The 27,241-nt window shown below is 42.1% G+C and overlaps 1 pseudogene; it reads left to right on the top strand.

Annotated features, from left to right (window-relative positions):
• The first annotated feature begins 267 nt into the window (after positions 1–267).
• Positions 268–26,720, top strand: LOC112080810 (thiamine pyrophosphokinase 1-like; annotated as a pseudogene).
• The last annotated feature ends 521 nt before the right edge of the window (positions 26,721–27,241 follow it).

Genomic DNA, 27,241 nt, shown 5'->3' with positions numbered 1-27,241 from the left:
ATGTGACAAATAAAATTAGATTTGATTATGAATAGGGGTTTTGGGGGCTGGGGGGGGGTTGAGACCTTAATCACCGTATTCACTGTTGCTGTGTTTAGCTCCTTAGGCACAGATATAGGATTCATTCTCTGGACTAGATAGACCTAAAACCGAAAAAATCATATCCTGTATTTCCTAAAACTATCTTGATTCTATTCTTGCCCACCGATAGATGGCGCCATCACAGAGTCTACAGACCTTTTTCCACCAGAGCAGGGCGTCTTGCTGAAAAATGGTCCTGGCTGTCAGACCCAGAGCTGTTGTTGACTATTTACAAATCTGATCAGGAGCTCATGCTGGTACTGTTACTTGACTCAGTGAGTATTTTATGAACTTGCACCTAAAAAACAAGACATGATTATTCTACCGAAGTCGTGTTGACAGTAAAACGTTTTTAATGTGTGTGGGCGTAGGCTTGTGGATCAGTTGTCGGCGATGTTCTTGTTGTGGCGCTTTTACTTGTCATAATCGTTTGCGCGTGAAAGCATTTTTTATTTTTGTATTTATTCTAATAAATGTACAATGCAATGACAAAAAAACATAGGACATCACTACACGCATATTTCCTCTAAAGAAACATAAAATAACCAAAGTAAAAAATATATATAAAAAAGAAAATCACTAATGTTATACGTAAATTGAGTTCCAAAAGTAAAATTAATAGAATAAGGTCAGGGGTTACAATTGTATGAACCTATGGAGAGCAGTGAGAATAGCTAACGACCAACCTCGGCATCTCTGTTCTTGCTGACGCCCGATTGCAGCTTGCCGCTGATATTTCAGCTATATTCTTGATAAAACTAAGAGGCACATTGATAACCAGAGCCTACAATAACCAGCTTATCTCAAAGTTCAGGTTGCGAGCTGTCAACAATGTAGCAGACAGACACGTTGTGGTGTGTGTTTGTTGATGATTCTACTCCCTGCATAGGCCGGTAGGGCGATATTGAGCCATATTACCGTCCAAACGTATTATATGCAGCCGTCCATACACAACATCTGGGATTAGCATTTAGCATGGTGGTGTAAAATGGTGTTTCAGAAATAAAGTATGCATTTTTTTTTTTAAATGCCTCGCCATTAAACAACGTTAAGGAGGAAGTCGAAGCCTATGCATCCTGAGTAGAGAATGTTTTAGGTACGAACCGGTCCACGAGGGATCGAATGTATTGCTGGTTGCACACCATGCATTTGGACGGTAAAATCACGCCTCAATATTTCCATCTGCCGGTCTTTGGGCTACCTGTATAGCTTCATCGCGCAACTTTCCATTTATATGAACATTTATATTAAAGATTTTGACCATCTGTAACATTTAAAGTACATTAAAAAATATATATAAATGTTCATTTAAATGGATAGTTGTGGGACGAAGCTACTTCCTGCAGTATTCCTTCTGTATATGGAGACCTGTTGACACTACCTGTCATTAGCCATATCACCTCTAAACATCGACTCTGGTGTCACGGTATTTCTGTTACCCTCAAGAAACCCATCAGAACCACTCATCTAACTGGGGTGTATTCATTATGCTGATTCTGTTGCAAAATGTTTTGCAACAAACCATTTACTCCAAACAAAACGTTTTGCAACAAAAACAAGAGTTTCTATTGGACACATTCAAGTAGGTCCTGTCCATTTCGTTCTGTTTGCTTCTGTTTGGGTCTTAAACGGTTTAAGTTGGAAGATGTAATGAATACACCCCTTGTATGAAGCTGCCAATGATTAACTGGCTGTTGTCTCTGACTGGTCAAAAGGTCAGATAGCAATGCTCGGACACGCAATCGGTGTTCGAGTCAGAGGTCATTAGAACGTTGGGAAACCTGTTCCTTTAACTCATGTCAAACTCATTCAATGGGTGTCTGCAGGTTTTCACTCCTCCCTTGTACTTGATTGATGAATTAAGGTCACTAATTAGTAAAAAACGCTCTTCTTCTTCTTTAGGATTTGGTTGGTGGTTTGCATCCGACTTAGGTGCATGCACCGCCACCTACTGTACTGGTGTGTGAGGCCTGTCAAAGCTTACCTACATTACATTCTTGATACGTTAATACAAAATTGGGGAAAATGAACATTTCCCTGCCAACTATTAACCCTCTCTAACAACCCCCCTATTCCACCATTCCATCCTATCTAATCCTACTCCAGACCAACAGTCTGAGAGGACAGAACACTACCTCTAAACCACCCCCTCTATTCAACCCTATCTAATCCTATAATAACAACACGCCGATATCCAATCCCTATAATGCAGATCCAACAGTCGGACGAGGACAGAACACATACCTCTAACCACCCCTCCTCCTATTTTTCCAACCCTCACTCTAATCCTAATCCATGACCCCAACCAGCTCAGAGAGGACAGAAAACCACTACCTCTAAACCACCCCCCTCTATTCAAACCCCTATCTAATCCTAATCCAGTACCAAACAGTCTGAGAGGACGGATCACTACCGATCTAAGACCACCCCCTGGTCTATTCAACCTATCTCATCCTTGAATAACAGGACCAAACAGTCTGACGGAGGACCCGACGCAACACTACTCCTACAACCACCCCCCTCTATCTCCCAAGCACTATCGAATCTCCTAATACCAGACTAACAGTCTGAGAGACGAGAACACTACCTCTGAAACCACCCTCCTCTATTCAACCCCTATTCCTAATCCGCTAATCCAGACCACACAGTCTGAGGAGGACAGAAACTCTTACCTCTAAACCACCCCCTCTAATTCAACCCTATCTAAGTCCTAATCCAGACCAACACGTCTGACGACGGACAGAACGACTACCTTCCTTAAAACCACCATCGTCTTCTATTCACACCCTATACATCCTAATCCCAGACAACAGTCATGGAAGAGGACAGAACCACTACCTCTAAAACCACCTCCCTTCTATTCCAACCCTACTAATTCCTTAATCCAGTACCAGCAGTCTGAGGTACAGAACCCACTACTCTAAACCCACCCCTCTATCACACCCTATTCCAAATCCTAATCCAGTTCAACAGTCTGAGAGACAGAACACGTACCTCCTCAACACTAATCCTAATCCAGACCAGCAGTCTGAGAGGACAGAACACTACCTCTCAACACCCCCTGCAACTGTTCTGCAGTAAAACCTCACAATCCCAAGTACTTCTCTGCCGCTGCCACCACAACCTGTATTTTCTGTGACTTACGTATCATTTCTGCAGTAGAGTTGACAACCATGGCTAAGAATGCTAAGAAACCCACTTTACTGAAGCACATATTCTTCCCATCACTCTCTGTTGGACTCTACTACAGAGGAAACCTCTCAGGTTCCCTAACCCTTTACCCATCTTCCTCTACCACTCTCTTCCCTGCTTTATTACACTTCCTGCTCTGCTGTAACCTCAACCTGCCTTTCTCTCACCAGACACCTCCGATCTCCAGCCCCACAACTAACACACACAATTTTCTCCACCGATACTACACATTCCTTCGTCTCATGCCCTCCTGCACATTTCTCACATCTAGGAATCTCCATCCTACACACTGCTGCAAGATGCTCATAAACTTGACACCTAAAAACACTAATATTTCAGAACAAAAGCTCTCACMTGACAACTGACAATTCCTACCTTGACCTTGTCGGGTAAAGACTACATCAAAACTGAGCAGGACAGACAATATCCGTTTCCCCACGTTCTCCGCTGGGTCTACGCACAAAACAGCGGGCATCACAGACACCGGTCATCTTCAATTTCAACGGACCTTCCTCAACACTTAATGCCACCCCCGTTGTCACTCCTTTCAACGGTGCCATTCTTCGGAGAGCAAAGCAAGTCATATTTCTTGTCCCTAATCGTGTGATCTGGAGCACCCTCTCCCTCTGGACTGAAGAAACACAATAAATAATCACTATTCCACTCCGAGTTACTCTCACCAACTCAACAGTCCCCAACCTCTTCTCCACATACTTTATGCAAGGATCCATTCTCTCCACAAATCTCACTCCCACTGGGCCAGAATCATCCCTTTCATCCTTAGGACAAAGCCTGAATTCGGCGGTCCTCACCGCAGGTACTACACTGAACAAAAATATAAAACGCATGTAAAGTGTTGGTCCCATGTTTCATGAGCTGAAATAAAAGATCCCAGAAATGTTCCATATGCACATAAAGCTTATTTCTCTCAAGTGTTGTGCACAAATGTGTTTACAGCCCTGTTAGTGAGCATTTCTCCTTTGCCAAGATAATCCATCCACCTGACAGGTGTGGCATATCAAGAAGCTGATTAAACAGCATGATCCTTACACAGGTGCACCTTGTGCTGGGCACAATAAAACGCTGCAAAAATGTTGTGATACAACACAATGCCACAGATGTTTTGAGGGAGCGTGAAATTGGCATGCTGACTGCAGGAATGTCCACCAGAGATGTTGCCAGAGAATTGAATGTTAATTTCTCTACCATAAGCCACCTCCAATGTTGTTTTACAGAATTTGGCAGTACGTCCAACCGGCCTCACAACCGCAGACCATGTGTATGGCGTCGTGTGGGCGAGCGGCTTGCTGATGTCACAGTTGTGAACAGAGTGCCACATGGCCCATTGTCGTGCCGTTCATCCGCCGCCATCACCTCATGTTTCAGCATGATAATGCACAGCCCCATGTCACAAGGATCTGTACACAATTCCTAGAAGCTGAAAATGTCCCAGCATACTCATCAGACATGTCACCCAATGAGCATGTTTGGGATGTTCTGGATTGACGTATACGACAGCGCGTTCCAGTTCCCACCAATATACAGCAACTTCGCACAGCCATTGAAGAGCCATGGAGATGTGTTACGCTGCATGAGGCAAATGGTGGTCACACCAGCTACTGACTGGCTTTCTGATCCATGCCCCTACTTAAAAAGAAAAGCTGTGACCAACAGATGCATATTTGTATTCCTAGTCATGTGAAATCCATAGATTAGGACCTAATTAATTTATTTCAACTGACTGATTTCCTTATATGAACTGTAACTCAGTAAAATCTTTGAAATTGTTGCACGTTGCGTTTTATATTTTTGTTCCATCTACAGTGCTTTGAGAAGTATTCAGACCCCTTCCCTTTCCCCACATTTTGTTACATTACAGCCTTATTCTAAAATGGAATGAAATATTTTTTCCCCATCAATCTACACACAATACCCCATAATGACATAGAGAAAACTGTTTTTTAGACATTTTGTTCCGTGACGCTCCCCATCTAACCTGACAGAGCTTGAGAGGATCTGCAGAGAAGAATGGGAGAAACTCCCCAAATACAGGTGTGCCAAGCTTGTAGCGTCATGCCCAAGAAGAATCCAGGCTGTAATCGCTGCCAAAGGTGCTTCAACAAAGTACTGAGTAAAGGGTCTGAATACTTATGTAAAATGTGATATTTCAGTAGTTTTGGTTATATACATTTGCTGTACAAACCTGTTTTTGCTTTGTCATTATGGGGTATTGTGTGTAGATTGATGAGGAAAAAAACTATTAACTTACATTGTCGAATAAGGCTGTAACTTAAGAAAATGTGGAAAAAGTCAAGGGGTATGAATACTTTCCCAAATGCACTGTACATCCATACTCTGGTCAGGTTCCATCTCTGAGCTAATAGAGCACGTAGTACTTGGCACCAACCTTCCTCACCACACTGCTTCCCTCTACACTCAGCTCCTTGTCGGCGGTCATCACTGCACCTGCCACCATAATGAATTCACCCTCACTCTCGTCACATTCACTTTCCTTCTCCAGATCTCCCAGAAGGCTTGTGCAATCCCCACTCCATATTTATTTAGAATATGTTCCACTTTCCTCCTTTGTTTCTTTTTTTTTTTTTTGTCCTACCTCCATTCATCCCCACGCTGTGATCTCACCGATTCCCCTCTCAGCTGGTTGTCTAGGTCTTAATTGACAGGAAAAAACAAAAAACCTGCAGATACTAGGCACTCTATGGAATGAGATTGACACCCATACCTTAGAATGTTGGGAAACCTTCCACCTAGAGTCTGCCACTTGGCTTGACAGCTATGTTGTTGACAGGTGATTTTATTGGGAGAAATTGCCTTGATAGTGAGAGGTTATGATATCGGGTTGGTAGGCCTACTTGTGTTCAAAGTTTTGGGTGTCAGAGATGTTAGGTCATTGAGGATTATTTTAAGAGTTTGATCAACTTTGAAGAAAGGAAGCGTAGGGAGTGATAGTATGTGTTTTTCTGTTCCAGTTGAGTACCTGTGCAGAAGAGAGGGAATATCTGGATGGTCATGGATGAGGAATTCACTCCTTTAGACTGTCTGCTAGCTATAGGTACTGTACACTCTCTCTCTTGTTCTCTCTCTCTCCATCTATCTCTGAAAAACACAGGCACATACAGACCTTCCTACAGAAGAAGTCTTTCACTGCATAATGCAGTCGTTCAGTTTTTCTTCTTAGTTTAGTTTTGGGTTATAGCCTAGCTGCTGCTAACTCAGCTCTGGATTCAAACCAGTTCCACTGCATTTTTTCATTGTTGCCCTCTAATCAGGGACTGATTTAGACCTGGTACACCAGGTGGGTGCAATTATCAGWTTGAACACAAAAGCAGCAGTACTGTCTAGCCTATTGGGGCGTAATGCATGGAACAATTCAGTGATTAGATCTGCAGATGTAAAATGTCCAATTCGGGACAATTCACAGTAGACAAAGTCTTGTCCCCTATTACAGGAAGTTGGACTGAGATTCTGTGAGTTGCAAAACAAGATATATACAGTGGGGAGAACAAGTATTTGATACACTGCCGATTTTGCAGGTTTTCCTACTTACAAAGCATGTAGAGGTCTGTAATTCTTATCATAGGTACACTTCAACTGTGAGAGACGGAATCTAAAACAAAAATCCAGAAAATCACATTGTATGATTTTTAAGTAATTCATTTGCATTTTATTGCATGACATAAGTATTTGATCACCTACCAACCAGTAAGAATTCCGGCTCTCACGACCGGTTAGTTTTTCTTTAAGAAGCCCTCCTGTTCTCCACTCATTACCTGATTTAACTGCACCTGTTTGAACTCGTTACCGGTATAAAAAGACACCTGTCCACCACTCAATCAAACAGTCTCCAACCTCTCCACAATGGCCAAGACCAGAGAGCTGTATAAGACAATCAGGGATAAAATTGTAGACCTGCCACAAGGCTGGATGGGCTACAGGACAATAGGCAAGCAGCTTGGTGAGAAGGCAACAACTGTTGGCGCAATTTTAGAAAATGGAAGAGTTCAAGATGACGGTCATCACCCTCGTCTGGGGCTCCATGCAAGATCTCACCTCGTGGGCATCAATGATCATGAGGAAGGTGAGGGATCAGCCAGAACTACACGGGCAGGACCTGGTCAAATGACCTGAAGAGAGCTGGGACCAACAGTCTCAAAGAAAACCATTAGTAACACACACTACGCCGTCAGGATTAAAATCCTGCAGCGCACGCAAGGTCCCCCTGCTCAAACCAGCGCATGTCCAGGCCCGTCTGAAGTTTGTCATTGGCAATCTGGATGATCCAGAGGAGAAATGGGAGAAGGGCATGTGGTCTGATGAGACAAAAATAGAGCTTTTTGGTCTAAACTCCAACTTGCCGTGTTTGGAGGAAGAAGAAGGATGAGTACAACCCCAAGAACACCATCCCAACCGTGAAGCATGGAGGTGGAAACATCATTCTTTGGGGATGCTTTTCTGCAAAGGGACAGGCGACTGCTCCGTATTGAGGGGAGGATGGATGGGGCCATGTATCGCGCGAGATCTTGGCCAACAACCTCCTCCCTCAGTAAGAGCATTGAAAGTGGGTCGTGGCTGGGTCTTCCAGCATGACAACGACCCAAAACAGACAGCCAGGGCAACTAAGGAGTGGCTCCGTAAGAAGCATCTCAAGGTCCTGAAGTGGCCTAGCCAGTCTCCAGACCTGAACCCAATAGAAAATCTTTGAGGGAGCTGAAAGTCCGTATTGCGCCAGCGACAGCCCCGAAAACTGAAGGATTCTGGAGAAGGTCTGTATGGAGGAGTGGGCCAAAATCCCTGCTGCAGTGTGTGCAAAACCTGGTCAAGAACTACAGGAAACGTTGATCTCTGTAATTGCAAACAAAGGTTTCTGTACCAAATATTAAGTTCTGCTTTTCTGATGTATCAAATACTTATGTCATGCAATAAAATGCAAATTAATTACTTAATCATACAATGTGATTTTCTGGATTTTTTTTAGATTCCGTCTCTCACAGTTGAAGTGTACCTATGATAAAAATGACAGACCTCTACATGCTTTGTAAGTAGGAAAACCTGCAGAATCGGCAGTGTATCAAATACTTGTTCTCCCCACTGTATATATACTTATTATCATGGTCTGGAATAACGCTGACTTTAATGGTCCTGTACTTATCAGAGGGCTCAAAGAAAGCTGCTTTGTTCCAACTGTAATAAACACACACAGTGTTCTCTGTACTTCTGTATTCATGTCTTGGATTTGGAATTCAAGAGGGGGAGGAAAAGAGGGATGGTAAATGTAGGAGAGGGGCGACTCAGGAAATTGTAAAGGAAAGATGGAGAGAGAAGTGTGAGATGAGGAAGGGAGGGCAGGAGGTGTTACTTTCTCTGTGTTGCTCAGAGTTACTCATACCCCAGGTAGGAAGGTAGTTCTGTGTCCAGGACTATCTTCTAAATCACTGTTATCTACTGTCAATACACTGCCTGTAAGTTTGTGTGTGCATGTGCCGTGCACAGTGATTGCACAGTGTGTGTGTGTGTGCCGTGCACAGTGATTGCACAGTGTGTGTGTGTGTGATTTGTTCTGTGATTGCACAGTGTGTGTGTGTGCCGTGCACAGTGATTGCACAGTGTGTGTGTGTGATTTGTTCTGGAACAGGGTTTTGCTCTAGGTTTTTCATTCTGCTCTATGCCTCTATCCCAGGGTTGTTTGCAGAATTGACCGTATTTGATTAAGATATAATACCACATTCCACACATCCGAGTGTGCTTTTAGAGGAAATGATAGGATCTAGGCTATTCTCTGATTGCAAAAGTATTTTATTTTAAGAGGCAGACTGTAAAAGTCTCTTCAGTTTTATCATGTTCTGCTCTCCATCTTCTCCCACCTTTCTCTGTTTTGATCTCCCCCTAGCTGTCTCCATCTCTCTCCATCCTCCTCATGAGTCAGACTCTTCTAACTTGAGACAAGCTCACATATTTATTACACGTGGGCATTCCATGTGGAGTATTAGCATGGTATTCTGAGTCCTGATAATCTCATTGTGGGCAGATGGTAAAAACAACAGCCTGTGGACAACCTCTTTCTCTGCATGTTAGAACGCATCCAGCATGCATATTTATTAAGAGAACAGTCTATTGTATTTTAATGAACACAAATTCCTTGAGCACAGTAATTCGATGTGTGTGTGTGTGTGTGTGTGTGTGTGTGTGTGTGTGTGTGTGTGTGTGTGTGTGTGTGTGTGTGTGTGTGTGTGTGTGTGTGTGNTGTGTGTGTGTGTGTGTGTGTGTGTGTGTGTGTGTGTGTGTGTGTGTGTGTGTGTGTGTGTGTGTGTGTGAGAGAGAGTGACAGACGGCTGTCTGTGTTAACACTGTAAATGAGAGTTTATGAAAACCGCTTGGCTCTCTTCCTGTCAACAGATCCTCATTAAGAGGATACATCAAATTGTATAGCCAGTCTGACTGGATGTACGGATAACTGGCAGAGAGACTTCCTCAACCATAGTAGCTGACTATTGTTGTATCAGCACCCATGTCAGAGTCCTTGAAAATAACTTTTCAGGCTTTTTCCAATTGTTTGTTTTTGTATTTATAGAAATAAAGAACATAACAGTACGCACGATAGAAATCCCCAAAACAACGGTCCGCAGTACTGAAACTTCACAGGTCATTGAAAGAATCCTCAACAGAAAGTTTCTTCTGTTCTTGATGGGAGTCTCCCACGTTATTCAATAGAGATGTTAGTGTAATAAAAAGCAAGGTATTTTAAATCCTTTTAAAGCCTACCTCCCAAAACAGTCTTAAAATAAGACTGTTAATAATAAAATAAACAACAACAATTTAGCCTATAGAACTTTAGGCTGGTATTACTGGACATAATGTAAAAGTTCAATTTGAATAGATTGGGTGTTTTATTTGCTAAAATCACAGAACACTACAGGCGCTTATTAGAGATTTTATGATTTATTTAATGCACACAGCTTCTGCTAATTTGCATAGTTTAATTCCAGGATTCACTTCCATCATTTTAATACATTTCTTAATTTTCTGCACTATTTACACACTGTCACATTTCTTTTGTCTTAGTATGCCTAAAAAAAAATAAAGTATTATTCTCTTTGACTGTGCATTTTCAGCTGTTCTTACTTTCACCACTAGAGGGCGATCTGACAATTTCTAGGGGTCTGCACTCCCAAAGTTGATTACTGTTTTTGTGCTTGCCAGTTAGCTAGCAGTTGTCAGCGTTTAGCAGCCAATGCTAGCAGTTTCTTACTGGCAATAAAAACGGATGATTGCCATTTCTTTTTTGAATCATTACTGAATTCATTTAATGTAAAAAAAATAGAATATTAAACCTCAAAGAATTCATGGTAACCTCATAAACAATTCATGTAGTGCCGCCTATTCTTGGGAACCGCTCTCCTCTTCTGCCTGCGTTGCTCCGCCAGCGTGATCAAGATCTCTAACTCCCAGGAGTGCCAGTATGGGGAGATCCCCACAGAAAAGTGCTATGTCTGGAGGAAATGAGGGAAAACTCATCACCCGTCTAACACATTCCTACCGTGAAGCACGGAGGTGGCATCATTATGCTATCGGGATGCTTTTCAGCAGCAGAGATTGGGAGACTGGTAAGGATAGAGAGGACAAGGAATGGAGCCAAATCCTTAATGAGAACTGTGCAAACGACCTAAGAAGACAATGACCCCAAGCATACAGCCAAAGCAACGCTGGAATGGCTTCAGAACAAGAATGTTAAAGTCCTTGAGTGGCCCAGCCAAAGCCCAGACTTCAATCCCATTGAAAATCTGTCGAAAGACTTAAATATTGTAGATTTTATTAACAGAGCTTGAGAAAATCTGCAAGGAAGAATGGGAGAAAATCCCCAAATCCAGATTTGCAAAGCTGATACAGACATACCCAAGATGACTCTAAGCTGTTATCACTGAAAAAGGTGCTTCTACGAAGTATTGACTCAGGTGTGTGAATACTTATGTATATGTAGATTTCTGCATTTAATTTTCAATAAATTTGCAAAAATGTCTAAAAACATGTTTTCACTTTGTCATTATGTTATTGTGTGTAGATGGGTCAGAGAAAATAAATCAATGTAAATGATGTATTCAATACAGACAAGAAAAATACAATAATTTGTGTGTTATTAGTTTAAGCACACTATTATTGTGACTAAGATGAAGATCAGATCAAATTTCATTACAAATTTATGCAGAAATTCAGGTAATTCCAAAGGGTTCACATACTTTTTCTTGTCACTGTATATATATTTTCTGCTGCTTCCCTCACACACATCGAATCAGACTGGGTCTGGATCCGACCGGGTCTACACGGGGCCAGGTCTGGTTGTCCTCGGATCCAGGTCTCCATATTTAAAACATTAATGTATTTGGGTCCTGGGTCCATTTCAGAACAGTGTCAACTTTTTGGATCGCAGAAGACCTCTAGTCTGGGAGTGGTTTGAGTGGAGGGGAAAATTAGCTGTTATTGGCAGATAGATTTAGAACCATATAGATAATATTAAATTACTAGAGGGGCTATGTCATAAACCCTAAAAGTTCCAGAATGTGGCGAAAATGGCAGCCATCTTGGTCAAAGGGAAATCCAAAACCAGTCAAATTGGAGGCATTTGGAGGCATAGGCTTTTACTTAAGTCACGCAGGAAAATAAAAGGCATGCGATATCATAAATTGTGTAATGGAATTATAGTCAACCTAAAATATTGTCATACTGTATACACTGAAGAAAAAGATAAAACTCAATATGCAACAATTTCAAGAAATTAACATTCAATTATCTGGCAAAAGCTCTGGTGGACATTCCTGCAGTCAGCATGCCATTTGCACACTCCCTCAAAACTTGAGACATCTGTGGCATTGTGTGGAGTGACAAAACTGCACATTTTAGTGACCTTTTATTGTCCCAAGCACAAGGTGCACCTTTGTAATGATCATGCCATTTAATCAGCTTCTTGATATGCTGCACCTGTCTGGTGGCTGGATTATCTTGGCAAAGAAGAAATGCTCACTAACAGGGATGTAAACAAATTTGTGCACAAAATGTGAGCAAAATAAGCTTTTCGTGCGTATGGAACATTTCTGGGATCTTTTATTTCAGCTCATGAAATGTGGGACCAGCACTTTACATGTTGCATTTATATTTTTGTTTATATGTGTTTTGTACACTTTCTGTATAACTAGCCTCATACATACATACACAGACCATAAATCTAAATCAGATTTATGGAGAGCTGTGATATGATACATCAGTATTTACTTGTCTAAGTCTTGTCATCAACTGATTACAGCTGTGGATTGACTGCATTGTTTGAATGGAATGTTGGCATATTGGCAGTTAAATTGAAAAAATGATGGAATCATTCCTGTCAAAGTGTAGGCTAGTGAGCTAACACACATACAATACAGATGAAGTATTCACTACACTGTTTTATCCCCCGCATCTTATCACAGCACTGGAAAACAATTCTTGACCAACTCCCTGACCAAGACGGCTGACCTTTGGACCATCGTAAGAAGGTTCATGGCCATTCTACTATTCTAACTGTGTGTGGAACTATTTCTTATTGATCATGGTAGGCCAAATGGAAGGCCAAAACCCCCTCCCACCAAAACACACCTTTTCAGGTGGTCTTTTTAAAACTTTATCATCATTTTCACAGTATTGAAATATAAAAACACAGGAAAATCATGTTTGACTACACTGGGCCTAAGTTAGTTTCAGACTGTGGCCAATAGGCTATTGTGGCCATTTGAGCATAATGGAGGCCCATAAGTGGCCTATCAACAAAACCAATGGAGCAAATGCCATAACATTTCTACAGTGCCTTCAGAAAGTATTCATACCCCTTGACTTTTTCCACATTTTGTTGTGTTACAGCCTGAATTCAAAATGGATTAAATATTCACAGTGTAGGTTGGGAAAAGTATGTGAACCCCTAGGCTAATGAATTCTCTAAAAGCTAATTGGAGTCAGGAGTCAGCAAACCTGGAGTCCAATGAGACGAGATTGGAGATGTTGGATAGAGCAGCCTTGCCCTATAAAAAACACTCACAAAATTTGAGTTTGCTATTCACAAGAAGCATTGCATTGCCTGATGTGAACCTTATCTCTTTTACAAAAGAGATCTCAGAAGACCTAATATTAAGAATTGTTGACTTGCATAAAGCTGGAAAGGGTTACAAAAGTATCTCTAAAAGCCTTGATGTTCATCAGTTCACTGTTAGACAAATTGTCTAAATGGCGAAAGTTCAGCACTGTTGCTACTCTCCCTAGGAGTGGCCATCCTGCAAAGATGACTACGAGAGCACAGTGCAGAATGCTCAATGAGGTTAAGAAGAATCATCAAGTGTCAGCTTGCTTGCTATCATCGACGGAAAAATGAATTCCGAAGTTTATCAAGACAGCCTTACATTCTCCTGCAATCTGTCTGCCAAATTGAAGCTCAACAGAAGTTGAGTGATGCAACAGGACAACGACCCAAAACACAGAAGTAAATCAACAACAGAATGGCTTCAGCAGAAGAAAATACACCTTCTGGAGTGGCCCAGTCCTGACCTCAACCCAATTGAGATGCTGTGGCATGACCTCGAGAACAGTTCACACCAAACATCCTAAGAATATTGCTGAACTGAAACAGTTTTGTATAGATGAATGGTCCACAATTCCTCCTGACCGTTGTGCAGGTCTGATCCACAACTACAGAAAACGTTTGGTTGAGGTTATTGCTTCAAAAAGGAGGGTCAACCAGTTGTTAAATCCAAGGGTTCACATACTTTTTCCACCCTGCACTGTGAATGTTTACACGGTGTGTTCAATAAAGACATGAAAATGTATAATTGTTTTTGTGTTTAAGTAGACTGTTGTGACTTAATTTTATTTATTTATACATTTAACTAGGCAAGTCAGTCTTATATACAATGACGGCCCCACCGGGGAACAGTGTGTAAACTGCCTTGTTCAGGGGCAGAACGACAGATTTTTACCTTGTCAGCTCGGGGATTCAATCTTGCAACCTTTCGGTTACTGGCCAAATGCTCTAACCAGTAGGCTACCTGCTGCCCCCTAAATGAAGATCAGATCAAATGTTATGCAGAACTCCAGGTAATTCCAAAGAGTTCACATACTTTTTCTTGCCAATGTATATTTTTAGCTCTGTTATTAACTGAAGCTGTTAGAGAGAATGGAGCTAGCAGGGGAGGGGCCGTGCTGTGTGTTTGACTGTGTCACTGAGTGGTGCGAGGAGGAGAGACACAGCAGCAATCAAGACGACTCACAGTAGTTACTAACTTCTAGCTGCCAAAGCTAAGTTATTTATTGTACAATCTGATTACATAGTACCTGTTTTGACTGCATAAAACCGAGATGAAAAGTTCGTTAAGCAAGCTAGCTAGCTAGCTGGGTTGGCGAATGAAAGCACGTTCCCCCATCCTACACAATAACAACTCCATTCAAATTATTAGGAGCCAGAGGCTAGTTCCGCTTTGACTTGTGATTGGCCGACAGAAACAACAAGCTACACGCGCCTCTCTCATGAAAAGCTGCAGCAGCATAAACGAGACAATTTCTCACCCTCTACTGGAGCAGTCACTTTCGTGTCTGTACGGGTCCTTACTTGCAAATCAGTTTCAATTATACATACCCAAGACCTGTGACCATCAGATCCAACCCGGATCCGAGTGTCAACTAAAGAATTTCAGACCCGACCTGGTCGGTCCTGGGTAATGGAGTTCGGGTGGACCCTTGAAGACCTCTATCCCAGACAGTCCCAGCTATATTCTGTCTTTGTTAAGAAGACATTCCACCCCCACCTGGGATATGGATGCCTGAGGAAGACCTAAGGGTGGAAACGTTGTAACAATAACATCACCTGGGAGTAAACCATCATTTCTGTTTCAGAATAGATCTGCTATTGTGTAACACATTAAAGTAATGCTCTCTATCTCCCTCTCTACCCTCTCTCTGGCTTTCCCCAGGCACACAGAACATGTGTCTGATCATTCTCAACCAGCCTTTGGAAAAAGACTACCTGCACACACAGGTATTCATTTTTTTCCTTTATTAGTGGTGGGTACCAATATCTATCATTCTTTATCATATCGATATCATTGAGCAAGGTATATCATGATGATATTGATTTATCTTTCCTCTTGGCTTGTGAAAGTAACCCTAGCTCTAAGCATACATGACCGTTCCACAAAACCCTTTGTACAGGCTATCAAGTCAGCATACATAATTGGCCCTCTGATGACCCATCAGAGGTGTATGGGCTTCCTGTTGAATTCAGACGGGTTGGCTTCCAGAACATTCACAACTGGCCCTTTAGCCAATCAGCCAAACAGTTGTGGACTCCACAGAGCTGTGGGGGTAAAGAGCAAAGTGAACATTGAAATAGTAGTGGGGGAGTTTTATTTCAATATTTATCGATATCGTATCAAAAAAATGCAACCAATATTGCTGTAGAATGACAATATCGGTGACCATCGCTATTATTAATCAAAGGAAATGAAATGTATCCTAAAGATAAGACTGCATTAGGTGTGTACTGATATGGTATTGACCCTCTAAACCAACCGTCCTCTTGGAGTGCTACTGGGGGGTGCAGGCTGCTGTTCCAGCTCTACACTAACACAGCTGTTTGTTGGGGCATCTTTTGAAGCTGTTCTTGAGTGGGAAGGATCATTGAGAGAAAGAAGCTGTACATTCTTTATTGCAATGTGTTTGCTAGTACACACTCCTCTTGTGACACGTGCGCTTGTTCAAAACAGAATCTCTCCCCCTCTCTGCTGAATGTATTAGTTTTATTAAACAAGGTGCTTAGAGAATGCTTCTGTCGCTCCTTTGAAGTCTTTCCTTAAGACACAAAAACAGACTTCTGAAAGCCTCCTGTTCAATATGTATAGCATTAGTAAGTTGTGATGTTTGCAAACAGTATGCTTCAAATTCCATAAAACATGAATACCATTTAAAAGTGGCAACTGGGGAACCGCATATTTTGTTGGGTGAATTTTTTTATATTTATTGTAACACTTGCATTATGTTTAGGAGCAATGGTAAATAAAATATAAAAGATTTTGCACACAACAGGCAAATACTCAAAGATTCATCTTATCTAGATTCAACCACCTGTTTCGGCTAATGAAGGTCTACTGCAGGCATTTGCAGATGGGGCGGCCAACCACCTGTATAACATCACCACTGGACAACGAGACCGGTACATGGTGACCCAGACATGATGACCCGGACATGGTGACCCAGACATGGTGACCCAGACATGGTGACCCAGACATGGTGACCCAGACATGGTGACCCAGACATGGTGACCCAGACATGGTGACCGCCAGACATGGTGCGCTGAACCAGACATGACACCCTGTGACCCAGAACATGGTGACCCAGACATGGTGACCCCAGACATGGTGACTGCCCAGACCATGGTGACCCAGACATGGTGACCCAGACATGGATCCCAGAATGGTGACCCAGACATGGTGACCCCATGTACCCATGAGGACTCCGCCAATGAGGACTAGTGTAAATAAGTGTTCTCTGTCCTCCAGGAGAATGAAACCAGTTAATAGCAGTGTTCTGTCCTCCAGGAGAATGAACCAGTCAATAGCAGTGTTCTGTGCCTCCAGGAGAATGAACAGTCAATAGCAGTGTTCTGTCCTCCAGGAGAATGAACCAGTCAATAGCAGGTGTTCTGTCCTCCAGGAGAATGAACCAGTTAATAGCAGTGTTCTGTCCTCCAGGAGAATGAAACCAGTTAATAGCAGTGTTCTGTCCTCCAGGAGAATGAACCAGTCAATAGCAGTGTTCTGTCCTCCAGGAGAATGACCAGTTAATAGCAGTGTTCTGTCCTCGCAGGAGAATGAACCAGTTAATAGCAGTGTTCTGTCCTCCAGGAGAATGAACCAGTCAATAGCACGTGTTCTGATCCTCCAGGAGAATGAACCAGTCCAATAGCAGTGTTCTGTCCTCCAGGAGAATGAACCAGTTAATAGCAGTGTTCTGTCCTTCCAGGAGAATGAACCAGTTAATAGCAGTGTTCTTGTTCCTTCTCAACAGGAGAATGAACCAGTCAATAGCAGTGTTGCTGTCCTCCAGGGAATGAAACCAGTTAAATAGCAGTGTATCTGTCGCCCGCAGGAGAATGAACCAGTTAATAGCAGTGTTTTGTCCTCGCAGGAGAATGAACCATCAGATAGCAGTGTTCTGTCCTCCAGGAGAATTTAACAGTTAATAGCATGTGTTTTCTGTCCCTCCAGGAGAATGAACCAGTTAATAGGGAGTGTTCTGTCCTCAGGAAGAATGAATCGCAGTTAATAGCAGTGTTCTGTCTCTCCAGGAGAATGAACCAGTCAATAAGCAAGTGTTCTGTCCTCCAGGAGAAATAACCAGTCAATAGCGTGTTCTGGTCCTCCAGGAGATGATGACCAGTTAATAGCAGTGTTCTGTCCTCAGGAGAATGACCAGTCAATTAGCAGTGTTCTGTCCTCCAGAAGAATGAACCAGTCAAATAGCAAGTGTTTGTCCTTCCAGGAGAATGAACAGTCCAATAGCAGTGTTTGTCCTCCAGGAGAATGAACCAGTTAATAGGAATTCTGCCAGTACAGTAGTCGTGTTTGTCCAGTTCCATGGAGAATGAACCAGTTAATAGCAGTGTTCTGTCCTCCAGGAGAATGAACCAGTTAATAGAGTTTCGTACGTGATGGACGTTTGCATGTCTGTCCTTCGCAGGAAGAAATGAACCAGTTTAACACTGATCAGCCGGTTATTCTCTGCATTATGGTAATGATATTAGAGGTACATCGCTCTGGGTGATGAGACCACAGTCATCTTTTCCTTATCAGAGATGGATTTAGACCTGGACTAATCACTAAGTAGAGAAACGAACAAGAAAAAACAACAGAAAACACATGGCCTACCAGGATCTCCCTGCATAATTGTCATGGTGATGCCTAGAGAGAAATACCGGTGGTATTTATTCTAATGTTACTCAGAGAGAATCACACCGCTATGGTAATGTTCATCTTTGAGAATTGTGTAAGACATCTAGGGGCTTTGAGGTGTTTCAGGAGATGTGCATAATCCAACATAAATGAAAGAGAGAGCAGGGAGGAAAGAGGTGTTCTCAGGGTGAAAGGGGCAAAGATGGAGCCTACCTCACCTGGAATGAACTACCTTTTAAGGGCATTACTGGAACACAGTGTGTGTTTGAGAGCGCTCAGAGACGTACATTATTCACAGAATAAAGAGGGAGTTTTCTATTTTTGCCTGCTCTTGTATCTCTCTGTTTGTCTGTCTGTCTGTCTGTCTGTCTGTCTGTCTGTCTGTCTGTCTGTCTGTCTGTCTGTCTGTCTGTCTGTCTGTCTGCTGTCTGTCTGTCTGTCGTCCGCCCCCCCCCCCCCCCTCCTTCTAGAAGTGTCGGTTGATAGAGACAGCAGATCAGGAACTGACTGACTTCACTAAATGTCCGGCCATCATGGAGAGGGAGATCAAAAAGACACCGCTTCAGGTAATCCCTCCCCCTCTCCTTCCTTCTTTGTCAGGTTATTCACACCTTTCTGTTTCTGTGTGTGTGTGTGATGTGGTTAACAGTGAGGTCCATGTGTGCAGTGAGGGATTTGGGGAGAATAACACTCGGACAAACACACATCCTCTCTGACAGTTGAGAGACGCAACAACACGCAAACAACAGACAGGGGTCCCTGATGAACTGTCACTCAGCCAGCGAACCAGTGTCCTCAAACAGTCTGTCTAGTTAATCACTGAGACAGAATCAGTCCATCTATCCTCGACTTGAGCTTTGTGCCAAAAACATCCCTTTAACCTTCTGTTTGTTCTTCTCTTGAGTATTATCTAACCTCCCTGTTCCGAAGGATACAAATCATCTGTAGCAGTGTTAAAGACTGCGTCTTGACTACGATGAAACAGCAAGTATAGTGAGTAACCACAATGTACGTAACAGTCCATATCTGGCAGGTTCCAGCCAGACAGATTTATGGGAATAGACATCACATTATTACATATAACATCACATTATCAACACTATAACATTATCACACTAACAGTATCACATCACATTATTACACTATAAACATTATCACACTAACAGTATCAACATTATCACATTATTACCCTATAACATTATCACATTATTACACTACATTATCACATTACATTATTACACATAAATCTTTCACAACTAACAGTATCACATTATAACATCACATTATTACACTATAACATTATCAACATATTAACTAACTTATCACATTACATTATTACACTATAACAATATCACATTATCACATCAACATTATTACACTATAACATTATCACATAACATTAGCACATTATAACACCACATTGCCATACATTACATTGCCATATCCATTACATTGTCATACCATTACATTGTCACATTATTACATTATCGCATAACATTCTCAATGCCAGAATATCAGACAGAACATTATATTTTTGCAGGGGGCGCAACTTTGGTTTTAGTGGGGGGGGGGGGGGGACATAACTTGACGGGTGATCTGGGAGATCCTCCATTTTTTCAGCCCTCTTAAGCTATTTCCTGCATTTCTACACTATCTAATATGACCCATGGCCCTTCTAGCCATCTCTATTTAGCCCACAGTCATAAAGCTAGGTAAGAACGACCAATTATTAAATATGTTTATAAGTTGATTGGATAAGACTGTGTTAATTCCTTATCATAGGACTTAATAGTACTGTTAGAGCTCTTTTTTACACACAATATAGCTGGGTCACCCTTTCCTGCCCTTAGGGTCACCACCCTGCAGCGCCTCAATCCAACACACCCCACTCAGCTTTAGGATCTTAGTGAAACATTCATTATTCAGGTGTGTTAGGTCAAGGCCAGAGTGACAACAGTACAGCAGACCCCCAGGGCCAGGACTGAYCAGCCTAGCAGCTTGGGATTGCCTAAACAGGTATCTCCCTTGACGTGGGCAGGTTTTCAATATAGACTCCTTTTGTCATACTGTATTCCATATAACACATCCAGACCTTATGAAAGTTACCCAGGTTACCTTTAATCTGGTAATAAATAAAATCAAATGATACATAACTTGACATTGTGGGAGGATAACCAGCCTTACAATTAATGGCACCCCATTTCATAGCTGCTATAAATGGTAGGTTACAAAGTTTCTTCTGATAAGTCTCCAGTATCAACATTTCCAAACAAACAAAAACAGGGAGAATCTGTAGACGTGCTGAGATAATATAACATATTATTTTCTAGAATTCAGCCAGCCTTCACGAGACCATAACATATGCAAATATGTCCCCTTTTGTGTTTTACACCTCCAGCATAAGAATGACAACCCTTGAAAAAGTTTGGAAATCAACTTTAGAGGTTTGTCAGACTGCCTTAAAATAGTTCCAATCTTTGAAGCTTCTGTCTTGTCCAGTGTTTGCTGCACAGAGAGAATAGTGTTGCATCGGCAGAAGTCCACTTCTGCTCTGTCACTGACTTGCTTCCCATCTGATCCTGCTCCTGACAGAGTTACCTTAGTGTACATTTATATATTATATTATCCATGGATAGAATCAATGGTTCAGTAATTGAAATGACCGTTATTCCCAGATCCCAGACTGTAGATTTAACCTGCTGTCCTGTAGCTACTGTAGATTTAACCTGCTGTCCTGTAGCTACTGTAGGTTTAACCTGCTGTCCTGTAGCTACTGTAGGTTAAGCCTGCTTGTCCTGTAAGCTACTGTAGATTTTAACCTGCTGTCCTGTAGCTACTGTAGATTTGTTTAAACCTGCTGTCTGTAGCTTACTGTAAGTTTAACTGCTTCCTGTAGCTTACTGTAGAATTTTACCTTGCTGTCCTGTAAGCTACTGTAGATTTAACCTGCTGTCCTGTAGCTACTGTAGGTTTAACCTGCTGTCCTGTAGCTACTGTAAGGTTTAACCCTGCTGTCCTGTAGCTAACTGTAGATTTAACCTGCTGTCCTGTAGCTACTGTAGATTTAACCTGCTGTCCTGTAGCTACTGTAGATTTAACTGCCTGTCCTGTAGCTTACTGTAGAGATTTCACCTGCTGTCCTGTAAGCTACTGGTAGATTTAACCTGCTGTTCCTGTAAGCTACTGTAGATTTAACCTGCTGTCCTCTGTTAGATCTACTGTAGCACTTTAACCTGCTGTCTGTAGCTACTGTAGATTAACCTGCTGTCCTGTAGCTACTGTAGATTTAACCTGCGCTGTCCCTGTAGCTACTGTAGATTTAACCTGCTGTCCTGTAGCTACTGTAGATTTAACCTGCTGTCCTGTAGTACTGTAGGTTTAACCTGCTGTCCTGTAGCTACTGTAGGTTAACCCATCAACTCAAGATGGAACTTTGTATCAATTCACTGATTCTTATAATATACTGCTAAATAAAGCTGAGCTCCGTAGACTGGTCTTCCCTGGTTGTCTGACCCTGCTGGGACACATGTTTATACTGTTTCAATGTGAAAAGTAGTAGCCAGTTTCTGCACTGCTTCGCTTTAACAAATCAGAGAAAAATCTCAATACAGACACTAGCTGCCTCAGTACTGGTCCTATATGCCAGCCTTTCAGATGCTTTGCCTTCACACAGCCTGTCCGCACGCTCGGTGGTGTCTAGGTGGTCCTAAATTCTGCCAGCTGAAACCGGAGAACAGCCTACCCGACCGCTCTGAGGAGTCAGCATGGTCCTAAAGCACACTGGAGCCGCATTGTGCATCACAGTGCAATGATAAAACTTGGGAGGGGGGGGGGGGCAAATATGCGAATAAAAAAAATGTGGGGAGGTCATGTCCCCCCCGTCCCCAGTGAAAATTGCACCCCTGATTATTTGTATAATCGCTCAATAGTGAGAGACAGAGCGCTGTCTGTAGATTTGTAGGGAATAAAGTAGGTAGTGCTACGTAATGTACTTCAGTAGCCTGGTCCCAGACCTGTACATCAACTATGACAACAGCAGTCAGAGTGGTTGGCTAAAGCACATGCAGATCTGGGATCAGGCTAGTACTTCTTCGGAGGTTACATAAGTTGTATAATATAGGCCATTGGTTTGTCCTGTTTCCATTTGTGTCTGTCTGTGCTGGTACCTGTTTGTTTGTCRTATTCTAGGCTGTGGTTAAAGGCTCTGAAGTTGCAACAAAGATTTAACATAATACTTTCTTTCTGTTTTATAATCTCTCTCTGTCTCCAAGGACTGTAGCTCGGCAACGCTTGTTTACAGAACACTGTCATTCAGATAAATGATTTTCTGAAGCAGTTTGGTGTGCGAGCAGCCTTGTAAGAGAAAATAAAGACGATCTCTGTCATTATCATACCGTAACCAGGGTCAAGGTGCCGTGGAGTGTCAGCCAGTATGGTAGTGTTTGTGCTCATTTACATTTTTACATCCGAATCATTTAACAGACGCTCTTATCCAGAGCCACTTACAAGAGCAATAATGGTTAAGTGCCTTGCTCAAGGGCACATCGACATATTTTTCACCTAGTCGGCTGGGGCCCAAAAGCTCTTAATCGCTAGGCTACCTGCCCCCTATGGTTTACAGTTCCATGGAGAACATGCGCTAGAACAGCATATGTGTGTATATATAATATATGTAAAACGGTTGCACACCATGGATTCTCTCTGCTGCATTGTGTCCTTCAGAACACTCTCAGGGAGAAGAGCTAGTGAAAGAGAGGGATGGCGAGAGGCAGAGCGGGAGAGCTATATTGAAGAGAGAGTAAATCCATTTGAATTTAATCACTTACCTTCCATACATATTTGCCCATTGTAGAAATGCTCAGAATGTGACTTTTTGGGAACTGAATGCCAGAACATTAAAGAGATAGAGGTGCTGAAAGTTGACCCATTTAACCCCACCATGAGACATGGTGATGTCTTCATCACTTAAAAAGATACAAGGTTGAGATTGATCTCATCAAATCTTACAAACAGGGTTGTCAAACTATTTTATAATTTCTAAAAAACTTAATGTCAATGATCTAAAAACATGTGAAGATATTTTTCCCTATTCACATATGTTGTAGCTTAAACCCTATTTTACATCATCTGAGGTTTCTGTGTTGTGACCTCTTTTGGTTGAGACACAACAAAATCAATCAAATGTTATTTGTCACATGTGCCGAATACAACAGGTGTAGACCTTACAGTGAAATGAATACTTACAAGCCCTTAACCAACAATGCAGCTTTAAGAAAAATACCTAAAAAAAGAAGAAATAAAGGAACAAATAATTAAGAGTAAAGTAACAGTAGCGAGGCTATATACAGGGGGTACTGATACAGAGTCAATGTGTGGGGGCACCGGTTAGTTGAGATAATATATACATGTAGGTAGTTATTAAAGTGACGTATGTATAGAAGATAACAGGGAGTAGCAGCAGCGTAAAAGAGGGGAGGGGGGTAATGCAAATAGTCTGGGTAGCCATTCGATTAGCTGTTCTTATGGCTTGGGGGTAGAAGCTGTTTAGAAGTCTCTTGGACCTTGACTTGGGGCTAAGGTACCGCTTGCCGTGCAGTAACAGAGAGAACAGTCTGACTGGGGTGGCTGGAGTCTTTGACAATTTTTAGTGCCTTCCTCTGACACCACCTGGTATAGAGGTCCTGGGTGGCAGGAAGCTTGGCCCCAGTGATGTACTGGGCTGTACACACTACCCTCTGTAGTGCCTTGTGGTCATAGGCCGAGCAGTTGCCATACCAGGCAGTGATGCAACCAGTCAGTATACTCTTGATGGTGCACCTGTAGAACCTTTTGAGGATCTGAGGATCCATGCCACATCTTTTCAGTCTCCTGAGGGGTAATAGGCATTGTCGTGCCCTCTTCACAACTGTCTTGGTGTGCTTGGACCATGTTAGTTTGTTGGTGATGTGGACACCAAGGAACTTGAAGCTCTCAACCTGCTCCACTAGAGCCCCGTTGATGAGAATGGGGGCGTGCTCGGTCCTCCTTTACCTGTAGTCCACAATCATCTCCTTTGTCTTGATCATGTTGAGGGAGAGGTTGTTGTCTCTGTTCATCATATATGCATAGTCACTTTAACCATATCTACATGTACATACTACCTCAATCAGCCTGACTAACCTGTGTCTGTATGTAGCCTCGCTACTTTTATAGCCTCACTACTGTATATAGCCTGTCTTTTTACTGTTGTTTTATTTCTTTACTTACCTATTGTTCACCTAATACCTTTTTTGCACTATTGGTTAGAGCCTGTAAGTAAGCATTTCACTGTAAGGTCTACACGTGCACGTGACAAAAAAACGTTGATTTGATTTGTCCTGGCACCACACGGCCAGGTCTCTGACCTCCTCCCTATATGCTGTCTCGTCATTGTTGGTGATCAGGCCTACAGGATGGGTGTCATGTTTTGGCTGATAAATGTACTAAAATGGGAATAGCATTTAAATTGCAACTTTCAAATGGTATCAGAAAGATGGTTGGCAGTCCAGACATCAGAGAATGTTGACTTTAATGGTATTTTTTGTATTATTATAATGTCAAACCTCCATAGCAAATATAGATAATAGACATGACCATTTAAGTTGACATTCGACGGTGGGTGCCATCTTTGTGGTAGTATTTAGAACATAACATTTCAATTCAATTAACATTTCAATGGTGTACCCGCTAAATTACAGTGGTCTGAAGTGATAGGTGCCTTCTATTAATTATATTTATATGATTAAAATGACACACACCAAGAGCATGTTGTGTATCAACCAATTGTGGGCACAACACAAAAACTTCAGATGTGAAATAGGGTCTAAGCTACAATGTATGTGAATATGGAAAAAATATACACTACCGTTCAAAAGTTTGGGGTCACTTAGAAATGTCCTTGTTTTTGAAAGAAAAGCTATTTCTTTAGTCCATTAAAATAACATCAAATTGATCAGAAATACAGTGTAGACATTGTTAATGTTGTAAATTACTATTGTAGCTGGCAACGGCTGATTTTTTATGGAATATCTACATAGGCGTACAGAGGCCCATTATCAGCAACCATCACTCCTGTGTTCCAAAGGCACGTTGTGTTAGCTAATCCAAGTTTATCATTTTAAAAGGCTAATTGATCATTAGAAAACCCTTTTGCAATTATGTTAGCACAGCTGAAAACTGTTGTGCTGATTTAAAGACGCAATTAAACGGACCTTCTTTAGACTAGTTGAGTATCTGGGGCATCAGCATTTGTGGGTTCGATTACAGGCTCAAAATGTCCAGAAACAAAGAACTTTCTTCTGAAACTCGTCAGTCTATTTTTGTTCTGAGAAATGAAGGCTATTCCATGCGAGAAATTGCCAAGAAACTGAAGATCTCGTACAACGCTGTGTACTACTCCCTTCACAGAACAGCACTAACTGGCTATAACCAGAATAGAAAAAGGAGTGGGAGGCCCTGGTGCACAACTGAGCAAGAGGACAAGTACATTAGAGTGTATAGTTTGAGAAACAGATGCCTCATAAGTCCTCAACTGGCAGCTTCATTAAATAGTACCCGCAAAACATCAGTCTCAACATCAACAGTGAAGAGGCGACTCCGGGATACTGGCCTTCTAGGCATGCATAGTTCCTCTGTCTGGTGTCTGTGTTCTTTTGCCCATCTTAATCTTTTCTTTTTATTGGCCAGTCTGAGATGGCTTTATCTTTGCAACTCTGCCTAGAAGGCCAGAATCCTGGAGTCGCCTTTTCACTGTTGACGTTGAGACTGGTGTTTTGCGGGCACTATTTAATGAAGCTGCCAGTTGAGGACTTGTGAGGCAAACATGTATGGAAAGTTTTGTTTAAATCAGATGGAATGCTGTCAAAAAGTGATTGAAATCAAATGTATTTACCCGAGAGAGACTGGAAAAATAGAGGTAGGGAGTAAGGGAGAGCAGGTGGACAGATAGAAGTGTAAGGTCAGAGAGGGGGAGAGAGGGAGGGGTTTGGGTAAATTAAAGTTATTTCGATGGCTCTCCAGATGTTTGAAGAGCTGAACATGTCAACCTTTCCATCTAAAGACTACACTTTTCTCTTTCCTGACTTAAAATGGCAATCACAGTTTGTAGGATATTTTCAGACTTCAAAAGTGGTCTTAAGTTGAGTTGGAGACCAAATGCTGCTTGAGGTAGTGTTGGGGGGTCAGTATGGGGGACTCTTTCCCATGGTCCAAAGAAGACCCCAATGCCCCTGGGTAAGACCTTCAGATGATAATTATTCTCTCTCTCTAAGTGGATACTATAGTGACCCTTGGTGGTCTGGCTGGCAGGAAGGTTTGACCAGACCATGGCTTCAGTAGAGACTGTACCACAGCCTCAACATGACACGACTACCTCTGGTGTTTCTACAGGGATGCAGTCTGGCCTACCTGCTACGGCCGGTAACTATACGCACACTAGTGTTTTCACAACACTAACATTTTACATACAATACCAGGCCAAGTATCACGATACCAAGTAGTATCGTGCCGTCCCCCGGGCACTTGTTCCTGTTTTCTAAAACGTTCTCCAAAAACCCGGCACTGAAATTCACACTTCTACTCAGTACAACACATTGAATTTATCTTCACACTGTTCAGTGTTTAATGAAATACTGCATAGAATGGCTGATTTGCTCACATTTGCAAATGCCTACCTGTAATTTGGCTYAAGGAATGGATGGAAGGAATATACATGCATAATGATCTGAATGTCAATGTGTTAGTAAGGGGAAAACACTGCATTAAACCTTGTTTACTCTTCAGTTAACAGAGACACACACTCTGTCTCCCTCACTCATAAACACACACCACTCTCTCTCCCACAAACAGACACACTTCTCCCAACTTTTAAAACGTTAGGCACCAAACAGAATTTAAGACGCACCAGAAATACATAGATTTTTGAAATAGTTCAGGCTTCCATTAGGCCACATATGTCAGAGTCAAGGCCCGCGGGC

This window comes from Salvelinus sp. IW2-2015, unplaced genomic scaffold, assembly GCF_002910315.2.
Source record: "Salvelinus sp. IW2-2015 unplaced genomic scaffold, ASM291031v2 Un_scaffold16518, whole genome shotgun sequence".
Taxonomy (NCBI): domain Eukaryota; kingdom Metazoa; phylum Chordata; class Actinopteri; order Salmoniformes; family Salmonidae; genus Salvelinus; species Salvelinus sp. IW2-2015.
The sequence above is the reverse complement of the archived record's forward strand: the minus strand, read 5'-3'. Positions and strand labels throughout refer to the sequence as shown.